This window comes from Dreissena polymorpha, chromosome 2 (genome assembly GCF_020536995.1).
Source record: "Dreissena polymorpha isolate Duluth1 chromosome 2, UMN_Dpol_1.0, whole genome shotgun sequence".
In the NCBI taxonomy this organism is placed as follows: domain Eukaryota; kingdom Metazoa; phylum Mollusca; class Bivalvia; order Myida; family Dreissenidae; genus Dreissena; species Dreissena polymorpha.
In genome coordinates this window covers 33,472,169-33,490,197 of record NC_068356.1, presented here as the reverse complement: position 1 = coordinate 33,490,197, position 18,029 = coordinate 33,472,169, and positions in this window count along the sequence as shown.

Genomic DNA, 18,029 nt, shown 5'->3' with positions numbered 1-18,029 from the left:
TCAAAAATTAGCTTCCGGTTAATCTGGTAGTTGAACTATATTTGTTTTTATTTGATATATGATATATCAGTAACGATATAAACATTTAAACATGTTAAATGGGTACAGTATTTATATTTATTTTCATCAATTCTATTAATATGAACGGTTCATACAGTAAAACGATACAATACGTTGAAGAAGTATATGTGTTACCCAACGTGTGTCAGAACGGTGATAGACATCAGTTGAACTTTTGTGAACATGATTTAACGGACACCGATCTGACCACATAACGGACACCTCTGACCAAATAAAGAAAACCGATCTGACCTCATAACGGACACCGATCTGAGTCAATAACGGACACCGATCTCACCACATAACGGACACCTGTCTGATCACACAACGAACACCTATGTGACCACATAACGGACACTGATCTGACCACACATTGTACACTCTCAGAGAAGTACACACAAAAACTCAACTACAACACAGAGACATAAAGCAATCATTCAAGACCTTTACATTTTTATGATAAACACTTTCGTTCCGCCATTTTTTCTTCACAACACGTTTTATTGCAAACCACATACACATTTTTTGCCTAAGTATCGTAGTACACTAGTAAAATGTTAAATGTCATTGCTTACGGTGAAACTAATTCTCGATAACTTGCTTTGGCATTTTTGCTCAAACTTCTTTTAATTGTCAGACTATGTCTCTGCTTTTTTATTTGGAATCATTGACAATATTGTAAGTCCAGTATCTGTCAGGGTTATTGACGTTTAACCATTTCAACTATTCGCACTCATTAGTTTAACCATTTCAATTGTATATATGATCAATTGAACTATTCGCGCCGCGATAATGACTTTTAGAAAATAAGTATGTGGTTAATATGGTAGAGTGTTCTGATGTGCGTGTCTTTTTTAGATAAAAATTCAATTTCGTCGAGCATTTAGTTTTCAAGAATTTTCGTCTAACTTAACATTGAAGATTAGTAAGTTCTACTAGGTTGTTTCGAAGTGCAAAATATCTGTAAAACACAAAGCACCAATTATTAATCTAGCATGACAGCTTGTACACCAGTCTGTCATTGAAATGCCGATGTTAAAAGAAGAGGAGTGAACATTCATTGAAATATTGTTGCGACCAATAATGATTTTTGATATTTAAAATGTTAATACGCACTCTTCATAGGTCGTTTGCATGCATACGTTATGTTTAGCTTAAATGTGTAGTGAAGTAAATATAAATCGTAATGTGTCTATTTTTCGAAGTGTTATAGATTTTTTTGCGCGAAAGACATAATGTATACTACGGCAAAGACCCTCAATTTTATTACCATCAATGGCGCGATATTCCGCATTTTGAATCTTTACTTCGATCCAGAAACAAACACAAAGTAATTCACTGCGGTGAACAGTAAACACCTGTAAAGTATATACATATAAACAAATTGCGCGTACAAAACTTAGTTGTAACCGGTATATGACAAGAAACTCTCATTAGTCAAGACATCACTCTTAGTTGAAACAAAAGGCATGGCGTAAACGTATGTTATCATATCACAGTTCATTAAACTGGTTACTAATTCAATTTCAAATATTTACATCCGAACTTGTGGGTATTGTTTATTTTAGGAATTGCATATGTCATAATGCACTTCACAATATAGCTTAGATTGATAATGAAAATACATGTATTAAAAAAAACGTTTGTAAAACTAAGTAATACTGAAGAATGAGATTTATAGTTCGGTGTAGTTAAACGAAACTGTTCCTTCCTCGTTTCTATAATTACCTTAAAGTGTGTGCGACTGATGCTTCAATGCTGCTATACACAAGCAGTTGTCGAATTAGTTCGAATGTCCTTACGTTTGTTGAAGTCCAAAATCAGTCAAGAAAACTGTGTCCCAGGGCACTCCATTACCAGTTGAATATTATCAATGTGACTGCATGACGTATATACAATTGTAATTCAAAATCAGACTGGTGGCCAGTTCTTAGAGACATATTAACTTGTATAAGATTAGATTGAATAACAGAGAAGCAAATACCTCGAAAAGGAGTCCCCATTACAAATGAAACAGTTTAGACACGCGAACAAATTTAGTTTGTTCCAATCGAAGTAAACATAATGGCAAAAGGAATGTTTCGAGGTATTGGTTGGTACTTTAAGTGTTTAGCATGTGCTAATATTATAACGGACCAGAAGTAACGCAATTCAGAATCGTGCTGTATGGCTAGTTGATCTGAATAAATGCGTATATTATTCAGTGCAAAGGCGCTAATTTTAAAATATGCTTGAATTATCCGCTTCTATTATTTTGGACTGACTCTTTGTTTAGATGCACTATCACGCTGAATCTGGTTTAAAGAATGTTAGTTGTGGTTTATTGCGCCATGAATCCTGCTCTATTGACTTAACCATATCAAGCCCAGGCGGCTCATTGTGTGGGAGAAAGTTAAGCATACGTGTTTTTTTATTTCTAAATATATTGAATTAAAAACAGGTCATACTAGACTGTTGTAAATTTCAGGTTAATTTTTGACTTACTGAATACCACAAGAGTTTTTTGCGCATTATCATAACTCGAAATTTCATTGCAATATTCCTTTTTTTCTCAGATCATACCTCTTGACAATCTGTTCACATACAAAAATAAAATGCCGATTGATAAAGAAATGCAAAATTATTTTATAAAAACATAAAACTTAAAATGAACCCATATTATGTTAGAAAGATATACACTTATCATAAAACCCTAGTAAACTATACTAAATATGTCATTTTCCATTTGACTATCATACCTTGAACGAAAGCAAACCGTCATTTGATTGTCTGTAAACGAACATTGATGTTGTCATATATTGATATTTGTACAAAAAGGCACATATTTCATATGAGTGACAAATAAATAAAAGTTGTTATCTTGTTATTAATGTTTCATTCACTAATAACATGCCATCTGAATATTTAAATAAAAAATGATTTTATCTACATCTTGTGATTTTCGGTTGCAAATGAAACAGGATTTACGGACACAAAGATACATTCTTTATAGGTTTGAGTTGCGTAAGTATCAGTGTTATTCATGTGTCATAAATATAGCTATGCTGTTAAGTTCACTAGTTCGAGTAACAACAAACGTTAACAGTTTTAACACAAAATACACCTTTAAAAATATGTGCATTTGTTTGAATAAAATGCAACAAAAAATGTTAAACGATGTGTTCTTTCTCACATTTGCTGTCGTTTGCCTCCATTTCAAAAAAGTTCAACTATCAGACCTGTTTGAAACCAGTCTTGAAGTTTATGAAGATTTTACGTCTGAATCACAAATAAGCTTCTGTTCATTTTGGCTGTTTCCGATGCAAAGACCTAATGTTATCCGATGGCACCTTAGAGTTCAGCCATGTTTTAATTTGATTTATTTTTGTGTTATATAATATTAAGTACAAACTTAAGCCTAAAATGCGTAAAATACTTTGTTTTCGTCTAAATATTTTGAATCCAATAATAACGGTTGAATGTAATATTCGGTTCTATTGAACTGTTTCTATTTTAATTGTTTTATTCTACACAAAAAAGAATACAAAATTTATCTTTCAAATGACCTTTTAAAGATAAATACAACAATGAAATTTGAATTACATAAACAAAATCGTTAAATGTAATCAGTATACTTATTGTATACACAAAGTGCTTGGTCCTGCAAAATATACATTTTAAATAAAATATGTAAATTGCATAAAACACACTACTTTTCGCGTGGCGGGAGTCAACGTTTTGCATAGATTTGGCATATACCAGTACCTGTTGAACAAATGCAGATGTATTGTTTTTTATATCGAGGTTGTCGTAATGTGAATGAGCGTTAGGTGGCATCTTAATCTTAAAAAGCGGAAATTATATAATATGTTAGGATATCAAAAACTCACTTAACACATATACATCTGTAGAATAAGACATACGCGTTGGTTTTTCTAGTGTGACCTATTCGCCGTGTCTTTTTTAATTGGGATTCAAAACTGGATAAGAGAATGTAAAATGTACTTTTACTTATTTTATTTATTTCAGTTTGGTATTAAACTGTTACGCTTGTCGATTTTTTGAGCAAGTGATGTATGTCAATCGATTTCGATCAAGATGACAAATTAGATCAATGTTGCAATATAAAAAATAAAACGTTTGATTAAACACCCAGCGTGGTTGTTAAACGATACAAATGACATTCCATAAGCACAGTCACCCGAATCGCTCATTCCAAAACTGCAAATACAACTTATTTTGTTCTTGACATAATATTCGGATAATGTTAGAGCATGCGCGAACATATGTGTCAACACATTAATTTGACATACACGATAGTCACAAACAAATAAACAGAACTGTACCAATGACTTTTGTTGACAGTTTTAATTTTAATCTGTGTTTCGTTTACTCCGAACCAAAAGCTTACTCATATTTTCCCACACAACATGTTTCCTCAAAACGCGTGATTTCATATAAACAAGTTTGTCTCAATGTGGGATTATGGTATAGACCGACGCCTATATACATTGTATCGACAATATAACGCCAGTGAATGGAAACAGGTAAACAGAGATTTTCTCAGCCAGCTGTACATATCAGTTTATCACTGATTTGTATACATTGCTCTGTAATTATGGTGTTTTATTGTTGTGTTCCTAATTGCAAAGCTTCATGAATTGATGAAATTGTTTCAATGCACAAATTTCCAGATAGTGAAAAACAAAGAAAGGAAAGGTATTAATTATTTCTTTATCTTAAGACCAAATTTATGCGTAAGAAACACATATGTAGCATACTGCCGTTAAGGTTCAGAACATATATAAGCTATACATTTATGTTATGTTTTAATCAAACTAATATGCTTTAGGTTCAATATATGCCTGGGCAGGATCCAAAGATAAGGTCTGATTTAATTTAAATAATCTAAACCTTTAAGACATAAGTATCAGAGAAATTCATATGTTTATGAGTAGCACAGCCATGAGTAAAACTGCTTATTTTCTATGATCACAGGTAAATAGTAAATACCTAACCCAACACATTTTACTTTTATTTATTCGTGCTTTTTCCTCCATTTATATTACATGTGTAAAACTAGAGATTTTCTAAATTTATGACTTCATGACATTTGAAAAACACATAATTGCAAAGTAAAACAGTGACAATTGTCTGTAATTTTTACGGTTATTTGTCACTGTTGAAAAATGCAAATTATTGTTCTTAAATCACTGTTATTTCGTTAAAACCATAGAAAAGGAGTAAATAAATATTATTTGTATAGACTAGTGCATTAAATAAGGTGTGTCACAGGATGTTACAAATGCCTACAAAGTATATGCTTATATAATGTAAGGCAAGCACTTCATTTATAACTGAATAAGGAACTTCAAACACTTATCATAACATTTTTAACCTAAATTGTCTTTCAATGTTGCTTTTGTTTTTGTGTTTTTGTGTATATATTTTTTTTAAAGAAAACAATCTCTTTGAAGTTAACTGTAACCAAGATTGCATTTGAATATATCTTCAAATGTACAAATACAGTCAAAATGAGAGTCTGCACAGGCTAATCAGGGAAATTTCTTTCTGCCTAAACTGGATTTTGACTAAGAAGAGAAAAATTAAAAAGAAAAATTCCATAAAAGCAGAAAGTCCGTGATAAGCCTGTGCAGACTGAGCTAATTTTGGACAACATTTAATGGGCATGAATAAAGCCAAGTTTTCGCAGAATGACCTGCAATTATTTGCAATGACAAATCTGAAAAATACGAAAAACCTTTAAGTCAAACAAAAATCTTGAAATTTAGTATTAAGTATAGCATAAAATGGTTCATTAATTCATTTATAACCTTTTTAGCGTTTGTTATAGCAACTTGAAGCGGATATTGTAAATGTTGACCTTTTTAAAGATGTCAGGTTTTGCTGACAATTTAAGTTGTCTGTTAAAATAGTATCCTATTCACCTGGCAATACAAATATTCTAATGAATAGCATAATAGCATGAAAATGCGTTTTTAAATGCACTTTCGTTATATAATTATTCATATAATTGCATTTATTATAGTGAAACAAAATAAGAACAAGGGACAAAATTGTCACATTTTCAATTTAAAATTTACATTGTTACCCCCTTGTTTCAAATTAAATCCATTTTTACTCGTGGCGACATTGATTTCAAATTTATTTTTTTTAATCTGATTAAGGATAACAACTCAAAATGTGCATTGTTAGTTACTGATTGTTCATCATATTTACCCCCTCGCTTCAAATTCAATCTATCTTTAGTCGTGGCGACATTGACCTTGGAGATATCGACGTAATTCTTTCGCGCGACACACTGTCCAATGATGGTGAACAGTTGTGCCAAATGATTTTAAAATCTGACAATGAATGCCATAGTTATGGCCCGGACAAGCTCATTTATGGCCATTTTTGACCTTTGAACTCAAATTCTTCATGCATGTATGATTATGTGGTGTTAAGTGATTATTTATTACCGTTTCTTATAAGCATGGCCAATTGTTGATAATACATCTTAACCCCATTCAACAGTTGTAAACCACTACAGTGTAGTTATGTAGTGTATTGGAGAGATGATTCTCTCATGTTTACCTGTTTCGCTGGCGCGGGAACATTGTTGATACAGAGTATACCGAGTACAGCTTTAACAAACATTCCTCGACATAAATATTCATTCAAGTATACATTAACTACAAATGGTATAAGTCGCTATCCGAAATCAAAATACAATCCGAGAGAAAAAACTGCAATGTGACAAACATACACTTAATTACGACTTCATTAAGTCAAAATGGTGGGTATGTTTGTATTTACAATGACAATGACAATTCGTGAAAATGTGAAGCCCATGACACATCGCTTAAATTAAATCCTTAGTTGTCATAATATGTTAACTCTACGTATGTTGAAAGTACCGGAAAATTAGTATATATGGTTGACATATATAATACCTTGATATTTCCATGATATTTCCATAATGGTTCTTTTCTTTACCAGCTTCCATGCATATTTCATGTTTAGTGTTTCTACGGAAATTGTGCAATTCGCAAAACATAATTACAGTAGGGCTCCCCCATTTATCTCAGTAGGAAATTTGGGGCAGTTGCAGACAATTGCTCGGCATAACTCATCAAAAGTTTGCGCATATATGCGTGGACATTCCTTAAAAAAACAAGGAGGCCACAAGTAGCCAATGACAATTATGATAAATGTAACAAATGTAACAGACTTGAACACAATTGGCTTACATTATAATCTTCGTCATAATAACACATGATCAAAACACATAATTTTCATTTGGGAAAACTTATGATAAATTGTTAGTTTTTCTTCAGACATATAAGATAAACTGACCAATTTGTATAACTGATGACTATTTTTCTGGCGGATTATGTTCGCCGCTTTGAACGCACTCAAAACACCATATACATAATTATATATTGTCTTATAGACAAGAAATGTGTTTGTCGCAAGCACTTTGTCCCCTTCTGCGCCGCTTTGATTTTTTTTAACCTTTGACCTTGAAGGATGACCTTGACCTTTCACCACTCAAAAGGTGCAGCTTAATGAGATACACATGCATGCCAAGTATGAAGTTTCTATCTTCGATATTGCAAAAGTTATGGCAAAATGATAAAGTTGGAGCAAACAAACCAACAGGCAGACCAACAGACAGACAGGGCAAAAACAATATGTCCCCCACTATAGTGGTGGTGGACATAAAAATCGAGACGAAAGAAGAAAGTGTGGATGAAGTTGTTTCTCTCTTTTATCCAAGCGAACTTTTATACCAATTGAACCAGATTCTTCCACAGGCGGGATATCGTTTGTACAAATGGCACTCAATTTCCGCTCTGAATTTAAGTGTTTGCAATAAACGGAAAAGTTCGACGTTCTTCTTTACGATTTGTACTGAAAATGGTTCAATCTAACCACTTTTTGTTAATTTTAGCGTACATTTAGCAGCTACGAATCAATAATTGCCTTTCACCGGCTGTTTAAAGCGGGTATATACGATTTTTATATGTGCTGAATTGTAAAATATTGATACAAATATGTTATAATAACACACAATATGCAAGAAAAATGATACATTTAAGACGAATTTTATCAAATATAGCAAATACAAATTAGCGCCCTGAGCCGATTGTGACGAAGATAATTCGTAATTATTTTCCTACAATAACCGATGCATTCGTCTTTTTAGTAAGTGTTTGTGTGTCGTATGAATCGATATCGCTGCAGGAATTTCAAATGAACCGTTAAACTAAATTTAGATTCACATCGTACATGCATGATATACATGCTGGCGAATTCGGCTGTACAGCCTTTTTCGATTTCAGAATTAAATATCTGGCTTATTTAGCATTTTTCGACACATGTTCTTCTTAACTTTTATTTTAGTTCATATTGAAATATATGTATAATAAGTTTTTACACATTTTATATTAATAAATAAATATTTGACAAGATCGTATATACCCGCTTTAACATTAACTACGGCAAGTGCACATACAAAATTCCATGTTTATTCATTTTGTTCAAAGAATAATTATGCAACACTTGACATCTCCTCTTCGGCATTAATTACATAAAATTATAAGTTAGAACAGATTCATTCTTTCAATAAGTATTTAATAATAATTCGACTTCGGTCTCGTCGTTTTATACTGAAAAAGGTTCAATTTACCCAACTTTTATTTCGCACATTTATTAGCAGCAAATCAGTAAATGCTCTAAAAAGACTGTACTGCAGTTAGAACGGTAACTACAAACGAATAATTACGCAAAATGTAATATTTTCTTCGGCATTTTTGACACAACTATAAATAGAAACAGATTAATACATTCTAAATATACTTAAAGTACGGAATACGGATAGTGCCATCTATAATCTCGCCCTTCTTTCATCAATGGCGACACTAGACACACGAAGCGATACACGATACTTTTCGCGACAGTCGCCTCGACGCACGATATTTTTCGCGACAGTCGCGGCGACGTACGACAGTTTGCGCGACAGTCGCGGCGACACATGATATATTTAACACGACATATCGCCCTTGTGTCGGTAGCCCAGGTATTATGCGAATCTAACAGTATATGCTATGTTTATAGGTGTCTATCGCAACCGTAGTTTATTTTTGGTGTTTTCACTTCATCTACACTTATAATATTTGTTAAAGTGATATTATTGGCATCTTACAGTTTTTAAGTGTCTATCGCAACCGTTGTTTATTTTTGGTGTCTTCACTTCATAAACACTTATATTTGTTAAATGCAGCATCAACATACTTAAAAAATACCCCGGAAAGAGAAAAATAATGCATTGGAATATCAACCGTACTTTCGTTTTGACAACTGACGACAAAAATGATTCGATGTACGATGTGAATCTAAATTTAGTTTTAGTGCAGATTCGTTTACACGAACACTAACTCCGATTCTAATACAAAGACAGTTCCGCTCGGCTTTGTGGAATGTACAGTTATGTAAAATATCGAATATTATATGTTTTTTTATAAACAACTGGTAGCAAGATGAGTTGCAGATAATTGGTCAGTAACCACATTTTAACTAACTCTATTGACTCTATTTGTATTATACATTCTGTCACAAATGTGGATGCAGGAGCCATTTTGTTTTAATGACGATTTTCTTATCATGTCTCAGCTCCATATAAACATTTAAAATAGCAGGCACACGACGCACTTATTAAATAAGTTTTCTTTAAATTAAACTTGTAATTATGTCTATTTGCAAACTAATTTGATAACGCGTGTCTTTTCAAGAGACTTCATATGTCGTTTATCACGTGCATTTATTACATGAGCGAATATTGCTGTATCCGTAGAAATTTGATCTTTTCCTGCAGAGTCCAGAGTCGTAATATAGAGACAATAATGCGTGTACATCTCTGCATCAATGAAATCTTTTCAAGATACCAAGTAAGCATCGGAAATTATGCTTTTTCTATGAATGTTTGTACGTTTCGCGCATGTTAGCGTGTATTGAGTAAAAATCAAATAGCAAAATTATTTTCTTTAATATATTAACGTTAAAGAATCTCCATTTATGGTAAATCCAGGTTTGTGTCTGGACTTAATACCAGGCAGGTTAAGTTTTGAAGTTGTTCAAATTGTTCGTGTGCAATATTATACGAGAGATGCTCAAGAGAAAGCATATTATGTATTTGAGTGTTTAAAGTAAACATTACTACTCAAAATCAACGAAAATTTCGTACAATATTTCGTAAAACAACGCTAAACAATTAAAAATCATTGTTCCTTATGGCCATTGCCGAAATTTCAACACCTGATGTGGTTTGGTAAAATAGATGTTTGTGGATACAAAATGCTCATTTTTATAATGGTTTTAACATAGTACCTTTTAGTGTTCGTGTGTTGTATGAATAGATATATACGCAGGAAATTAGCATGGAATTGATTGTGGTCACAAATAAATTAAAACGAGCATTTTATATCTACAAAAATCTATGTAATCATACCACATCTAGCGTTGAAAGTGTGGCTATTGCTTTAAGGAACACTGATTGTTTAGGTGTAAACTTTATTTTAAGAAATACTTTACGAAATTTTCGTTGATTTTGAGCTTTATAGAGACTTAAAGTGTTATCAATTCTACAAGACTACTCATATGTTGTTATCCGGGCGATAATTTCCATTAAAAAACAACTAGCTGCATTTGTCTTGATCTCTTGATATTAAATAACGTATTAATTTATGTTTTAGTCCACTTGTTCTGCCATGGCTCGAGCGAAGCTAATTATAGCTTGGCTATCAACTCTTTGGCTCTCATTGATGAACGCTTTGGTGAACGCAAGCTTGTCTCTTTCGTATATGCACGGTATGCTGTCATGGCCCTCATTTGTAGTTCTCTCTTTGTTCAGCTACATAACCTTTATAACTCAAAAAAAGTTTTATTTATTTGACACAGTTTGATGCATAGTTCTGTGCTCGGTGCGTTTTATTTTCGTTGTATATGATGTTATTTTTAAGTGTAACACTATTGAGCATTTATTTATTCGCTATGAGTGACGAACCACGTTCTGTAATACAATTTATCTGCTATTGCTCCGGTTAAAGTTACATATTGTTTATCTTTATTGATAACAAAAGATAACAATAAATTGTATTGACATTGTAGTGCATTTGCTTAAGTTTAATATGTTGAAAAATATTTTAAATATATAATCATTCCCATTGATGAAAATGTGATTAAACAGGCAAGATAACGTCCATGTACTTATGGTTGCGGTTGTCTCAGATACCACCCCATGAAGTCGCCCATTAACAACTTAACACGATGCAATATCAATATCGGCAACAGCCAATGCTTGCACTGCCCAACTATATCTATGAATACTATACGGTTTGTTCCCCAAACAAACTCTCACATTTGGTTTGATTTATTCTACCGTATTTATAACAACGTTGTAAAGAAATAGAGCTACGTCGTTTACCGACGACGCAGTTTCATGTTACCACGACACGCGAGACGAGAAGCCTTAAAACAGAGAAGTATATATCACAGTGTATAAACCAATTGTATCATCCCCGGATATTGCGATGTGATTGCCATGCCGAAATGAATATTTGGCATACGTGCGTTGCTAGAAAGGTAAGTTATTTTCTTTTTTTGTCATTATGATTGTCTTCAAACAGTAACAAATATTCAGATTTGAATGAAGATTTCTCGGACACGATGTTATGCATTGTATATATTGAAATAAGAATTAATGCGTTAATGATCACCGAACATCTCGTCAAATTGTCATGATCTAGTTTTGAAATCGTTGTTGCACTGGCGTTTTAACAACTAACAAGAACTATTTATACATCAGATGTTAGATTAAGAATATGCACTTTCGATACGTACAACGAATTTTGTTAGGGATTCTTTCTTACATCAGAAATATGCATTTAAAGCGGGTATATACGATCTTGTCAAATATTTATTTATTAATATAAAATGTGTAAAAACTTATTATACATATATTTCAATATGAACTAAAATAAAAGTTAAGAAGAACATGTGTCGAAAAATGCTAAATAAGCCAGATATTTAATTCTGAAATCGAAAAAGGCTGTACAGCCGAATTCGCCAGCATGTATATCATGCATGTACGATGTGAATCTAAATTTAGTTTAACGGTTCATTTGAAATTCCTGCAGCGATATCGATTCATACGACACACAAACACTAACTAAAAAGACGAATGCATCGGTTATTGTAGGAAAATAATTACGAATTATCTTCGTCACAATCGGCTCAGGGCCCTAATTTGTATTTGCTGTATTTTATGAAATTCGTCTTAAATGTATCATTTTTCTTGCATATTGTGTGTTATTATAACATATTTGTATCAATATTTTACAATTCAGCACATATAAAAATCGTATATACCCGCTTTAATACTACACACGTGTGCTTCGACTTCTGTATCAATTATTGCATAAACTTAATCATTTGTATGATTATAGCGATAATTATGTATCAATTATTGACATTTTTTCAATATTTAAGTTAGCATGTCATTATTTCGTCCTCCTTAATGGTTAAAACACCTACAAACAGTTTCATTCAATTCGTTGATTACCTATGTTTAAATTGGGTATATACGATCTTGTCAAATATTTATTAATAAATATAAAATGTGTAAAAAAAACTTATTATACATATATTTCAATATAAACTAAAGTGAAAGTTAAGAAGAACATGTGTCGAAAAATGTGAAATAAGCCAGATATTTAATTCTGAAACCGAAAAAGGCTGTACAGCCGAATTCGCCAGCATGTATATCATGCATGTACGATGTGAATCTAAATTTAGTTTAACAGTCCATTTGAAATTCCTGCAGCGATATCGATTCATACGACACACGAACACTTACTAAAAAGACGAATACATCGGTTATTGTAGGAAAATATAACAGTATCCAGATTAAGTTTGCAAATCCAGATTATTTGCAAACTTATTTTTTTTATTTATTGAACAATTGTTATGAAATTTTGCATATTTGTAGGAGGCATTGTGTACATACATATAATTGAAAAAAAAGAGTTAAAATGTTTTTGGAAAGTAGAGTTATTTGATGATAAAGTTACCATCCCCCGTGGGATCCCAACGGGGTTTTGGTTCCCCCGTTAAGAATTGCAATTTTCCAACGGGAGATTTTTCCAGACGGGAGATTTTTACCTATATTTTACAAAAAATGCAATTTAAATGTTATGCTTTGTTTTCTGTTTAAATGTTTACAAATACACATGCTGAAGTCATAATTGTAAGAAATAAGTACTTAAATAAGAAAATAAAGTGTTTGTAGATTTTCTTCCCCCGTTGGAGTTTTACGGGAGCTCCCGTGAAACTCCCATTTCCATTAAACATCCGTGGGAGGTTTGACGGGGGACCCCGTCAATCCCCCATTGTCAATAAAATCCAACGGGTGTTTGACGGGGGACCCCCGTCTAACTCCCATTTAACAAGGACTCCAATGGGACTTTTACGGGGGGGGGGTAGGAATTACAATTCATTTAACAGTTAATACACATAGCAATATATTACATTGTATAAAGACACCAAACTTTATTAAATAATTGATGTTTTCTTTTTAAGGTGTCGGAATCAAATAATAATTTTAGAGTTTTCTTAAATCAGTACCAAAATTTACGTTGAATATAATGTTTTTTTGGTAAAAGATTAGACCCCGATATTTCTGTATAGATGAATATAAAACGTTCCGACCATAATTTTGCAACACTCACTGTATATATAAAGTGACTTGTCTCGAAAATATATTGCATTTACCTTTTGATAATCCAAACGTTGCTTTTATCCATTACTGTGATGATAATTTATATACAATCCAGGAAGACAATTACATTGGAAGCATAATTATTGTCATTCGGAATTGTATTTCTTTTGCTGTTTATTCCCGTGTAACAGTTTTGGAGGTTTTTTTTCCTAGAAATTTAGCTTGCAAACATTTTCGGTGCAATGTCGTACCTTAGTGTACCGGTTACATTCCACAAGTTGTTTTTTTACACAAAATGCCTGAATAGGGCAGTGTGTTAGGTTCATTGTTTTGTTATTGTAGTTGTTTGTTTTTTATCTTTCACAACACCGTGCACTGGGAGCGTTATTAGCAGAGACATGCGGGAGTCTTCTTGAAACATACTGTACTGGCTAGTTTCAAATATGGGACACAACACCACTTCTCCAATAGAATCGATGATGTTTAAATACATTTGAGTTATATTTGCAGTTTCAGTTATTAACTGTTTTGTTTTCTGATAAGGATATGATATCCCAGACGTTAGTTCCTGTGCTGTCTTTTTCCCTCTAAACAAACAGACATATAACACCAAGGACTTATATCACTTTTCATTATTGTGTATAAAATACAAAATACCACACACAACTGAAATATTTGATATAACCCATATAAGCAGTATGATTTCCTTTCTAAATGTAATAAAAACTTAATTTTCAATCATGAACTAGTAGTTTCAGGAAAACAGGAAACCAAGAAAAAATGTGAAACCAACAAAGGCATAGAATTGTGAAATATGCAAGCCAGAGTTCTCGACTTATGATTGTTGAACGCTGCACTTCTATACACCACAACCTACCTTTGTTCGAAGTTTGATGTAAATGGGTCTTATTGTAATTACGTTATGACCCGGACAATAAAAAAGTGAGATAAATAAAGTAATGAAGGGGCTATAGCTATAGTTCTTGTGCACTGAACTTCTCATCAGTGAGATCTATCCATATATGCATATATGAAGTTTCATGTGAATAGGTGATATAGTTAAAGACTAATACTCCGGACAAAGTACTGGAAGCTGCCCGACCCCAGGCATGACATAATCCCTTAATATGGACTCCATTGGTCATTGTCGACTCGGGTACTACTTACGTGTACCCCGGGTACTCTTAAGTATACTTACATGTACCCCGGGTACGGTAAATATACTAAATCGTACCCTGTCGATATTAGACTGTACTCGAGTTGTATTCCCGCCTAAAATCCTATGTCATTAAACGCGCTACCGATTATCTTAAACAAACTTCTATTTAAAAAAAACTGCCTCAACATGCTTTGTGAATATGAGTTTCGATAATATAGAGGCCATTTTACAGAAAATTGACATAAATGTGAATACATTGTATATTTAATTAAAAACAAGATGTGTTTGTGAAACACAATGTCCCCCTATATGACGTTTGACCTTGAAGGATGACCTTGACCTTTCACCACTCAAAATGTGCAGCTCCATGAGATACACATGCATGCCAAATATCAATTTGCTATCTTCGTGAAACACAATGTCCCCCTATATGACGTTTGACCTTGAAGGATGACCTTGACCTTGTGAAGGATGACCTTGACCTTTCACCACTCAAAATGTGAAGCTCCATGAGATACACATGCATGCCAAATATCAAGTTGCTATCTTCAATATTGCAAAAGTATTTATAAAATAAGCGATTTGGGCCTCATATATTTGACCTCTGACCTTGAAGGATGACCTTGACCTTTCACCACTCAAAATGTGCAGCTCCATGAGATACACATGCATGCCAAATATCAAGTTGCTATCTTCAATAATGCAAAAGTATTCATAAAATGAGCGATTTTGGCCACATATATTTGACCTCTGACCTTAAAGGATGACCTTGACCTTTCACCACTCAAAATGTGCAGCTTCATGAGATACACAAGCATGCCAAATATGAAGTTGCTATCTTCAATATAGCAAAAGTTATTGCAAAATGTTTAAGTTGGCGCAAACAGACAGACCAACAGACAGACCAATAGACAGGGCAAAAACAATATGTCCCCCACTACTATAGTGGGGGACATAAAAATAGCCGACAACGACCGATTCAGCTTTAAATTTCCCGCGTACGTTTTAGTATATTTACCGTACCCGGGGTACATGTAAGTATACTTAAGAGTACCCGGGGTACATGTAAGTAGTACCCGAGCCGACAATGACCAATCGAGCCTTAATATGCCCTGTATTTGACAGACATATAAGAGACAAATGGAAAGGATGAAAAAAACAACACAGCTGTAATTAGTTTTATCAGAGACATAGATAACAGAGATAGGCAGCTTGCCAAATATCGGCAAACTCTCGCGCATCCAGTGGTTTTGGCGAGATAGGTTTAAACGCGCAACTGTTTGACGGTTGCAACGGTAGTAAACACGCTTATCAACATTTCTATAACTCGCTTTCGCATTCCAGTTTTTGCGATTTGAAACAAATATGTTATGTATTATTAAAATGAGAATGTATGCCGTATTATCACTCAACGGTAATGTGTCAATTAAAATAAATCACATGCCGCATTGTTTTATTAAGCGATTTTATCTGGCTCCAGTTTGAAAAAAAAACAATGCTTACCGGTATATAAAGATGGCCTTTGTAATGAGATAAAGGAGCGATAAGAATCTTACGACAAACAACTAATAATAGGTTGTTTTAATTAGGTTTTTGTTTTTCATTTTAATTGCATTTTTCAAATTTGAATAATCCGAATGCCATTTACCTGTAGTATAATTTGAATAAAGCTCTGAACAAGTTTTTCTTCTTATGGAGAGAATCTGTTCTTGGTCTGCTCTAATATGCTGTTTGTGTTCTTTGCTCTCTTAAATTACCGCTCAATTCAATGCACAATTTTACCAATAATAAATAACATTACAACCTAGAGTATATGTATAGAAATCTTCAGACCTGTATACTGTGCCATTCTCCGATATTTAGCATATCGATCAAGTTATTAAGTGACTTTTCTGTTTTTCTTCAACATGTCTTAGGCGGATTTTGTGTCATGGGATGACGAGGATGAACATTGTGATAGTGAATTTGTTGAGGACATTAATCAGTCCGTTGTGTATGAGTGCCCAGAATGCAAAAAGTTAATGAAAAGAACATATGGATTCCATGTGTTGTTAAAAAGCACAATCAAAACGTTAAAAGTAAGCCCCCTTATGTACATAATGATAAACTAAATGAAATGTGTTCCGGCTTCTACAGAGGAGCTTATGCAACCATTTATGTGATACAGTCTCTAGGTAAACCTCTGTAGTAACAATTTTAGTCTGTGCAATAAAAGAATGCATGAACAAAGTTTTTACAATTTAATGATATTTCATCAAAACTTCATCATTCATAAACACATATCAATACACCTGGCATAAAAAAATAAGCAATTTAGTACACGTATTAAGCAAGTTGTTGATATTACAAAAATTAATAACATATCGGGAGAAAACAGCTAATATTCTGCAGAGATGCAGGCAACAAACATGTAAGCATAAGAGCCATTATCGTATGGGGCAGAAAATTCATAATCACATAAGAATTTTTCATCATGGAGATTGGACTATAAATGCGACTGAGAGTGTTAACATGTTTTTACCATAGTCATGTAAGGAAAAAAGCCCCGCCCCTTGGTGGCCATGTTTTTCATGATATCATTGGGACACTCTATAGAGTGTTAAAAAGGTTTTTCGAATCCCGGACAATCGCTCCTACGGACAATCGCTCCTACGCTAAATTTGACAAGGCGGACAGTCGCTCCTACGATGTTTTGACAGGGCGGACAGTCGCTCCTACGATGTTTTGACAGGGCGGAAAGTCGCTCCTACGATGTTTTGACAGGGCGGACAGTCGCTCCTACATTATTTTGCCAACCCGGACAATTACTCCTACATTATTTTGTCAACCCGGACAATCGCTCCTACATTATTTTTGACTCCACGGCAAAACATATTATTCGCTGATCAAAGGCTTACACCTTTAATTAACCAACAATTAAAATTGCCAACCTGTTAACAGAAAGCCAATTTAACATGAGCCGATCAATTTGATTTTAATTAATTAATTTACTTACTGACAAACTATGTTACAGTTTGTCGATTCTGTAAATATAAGGTAGTTATAAGGGCA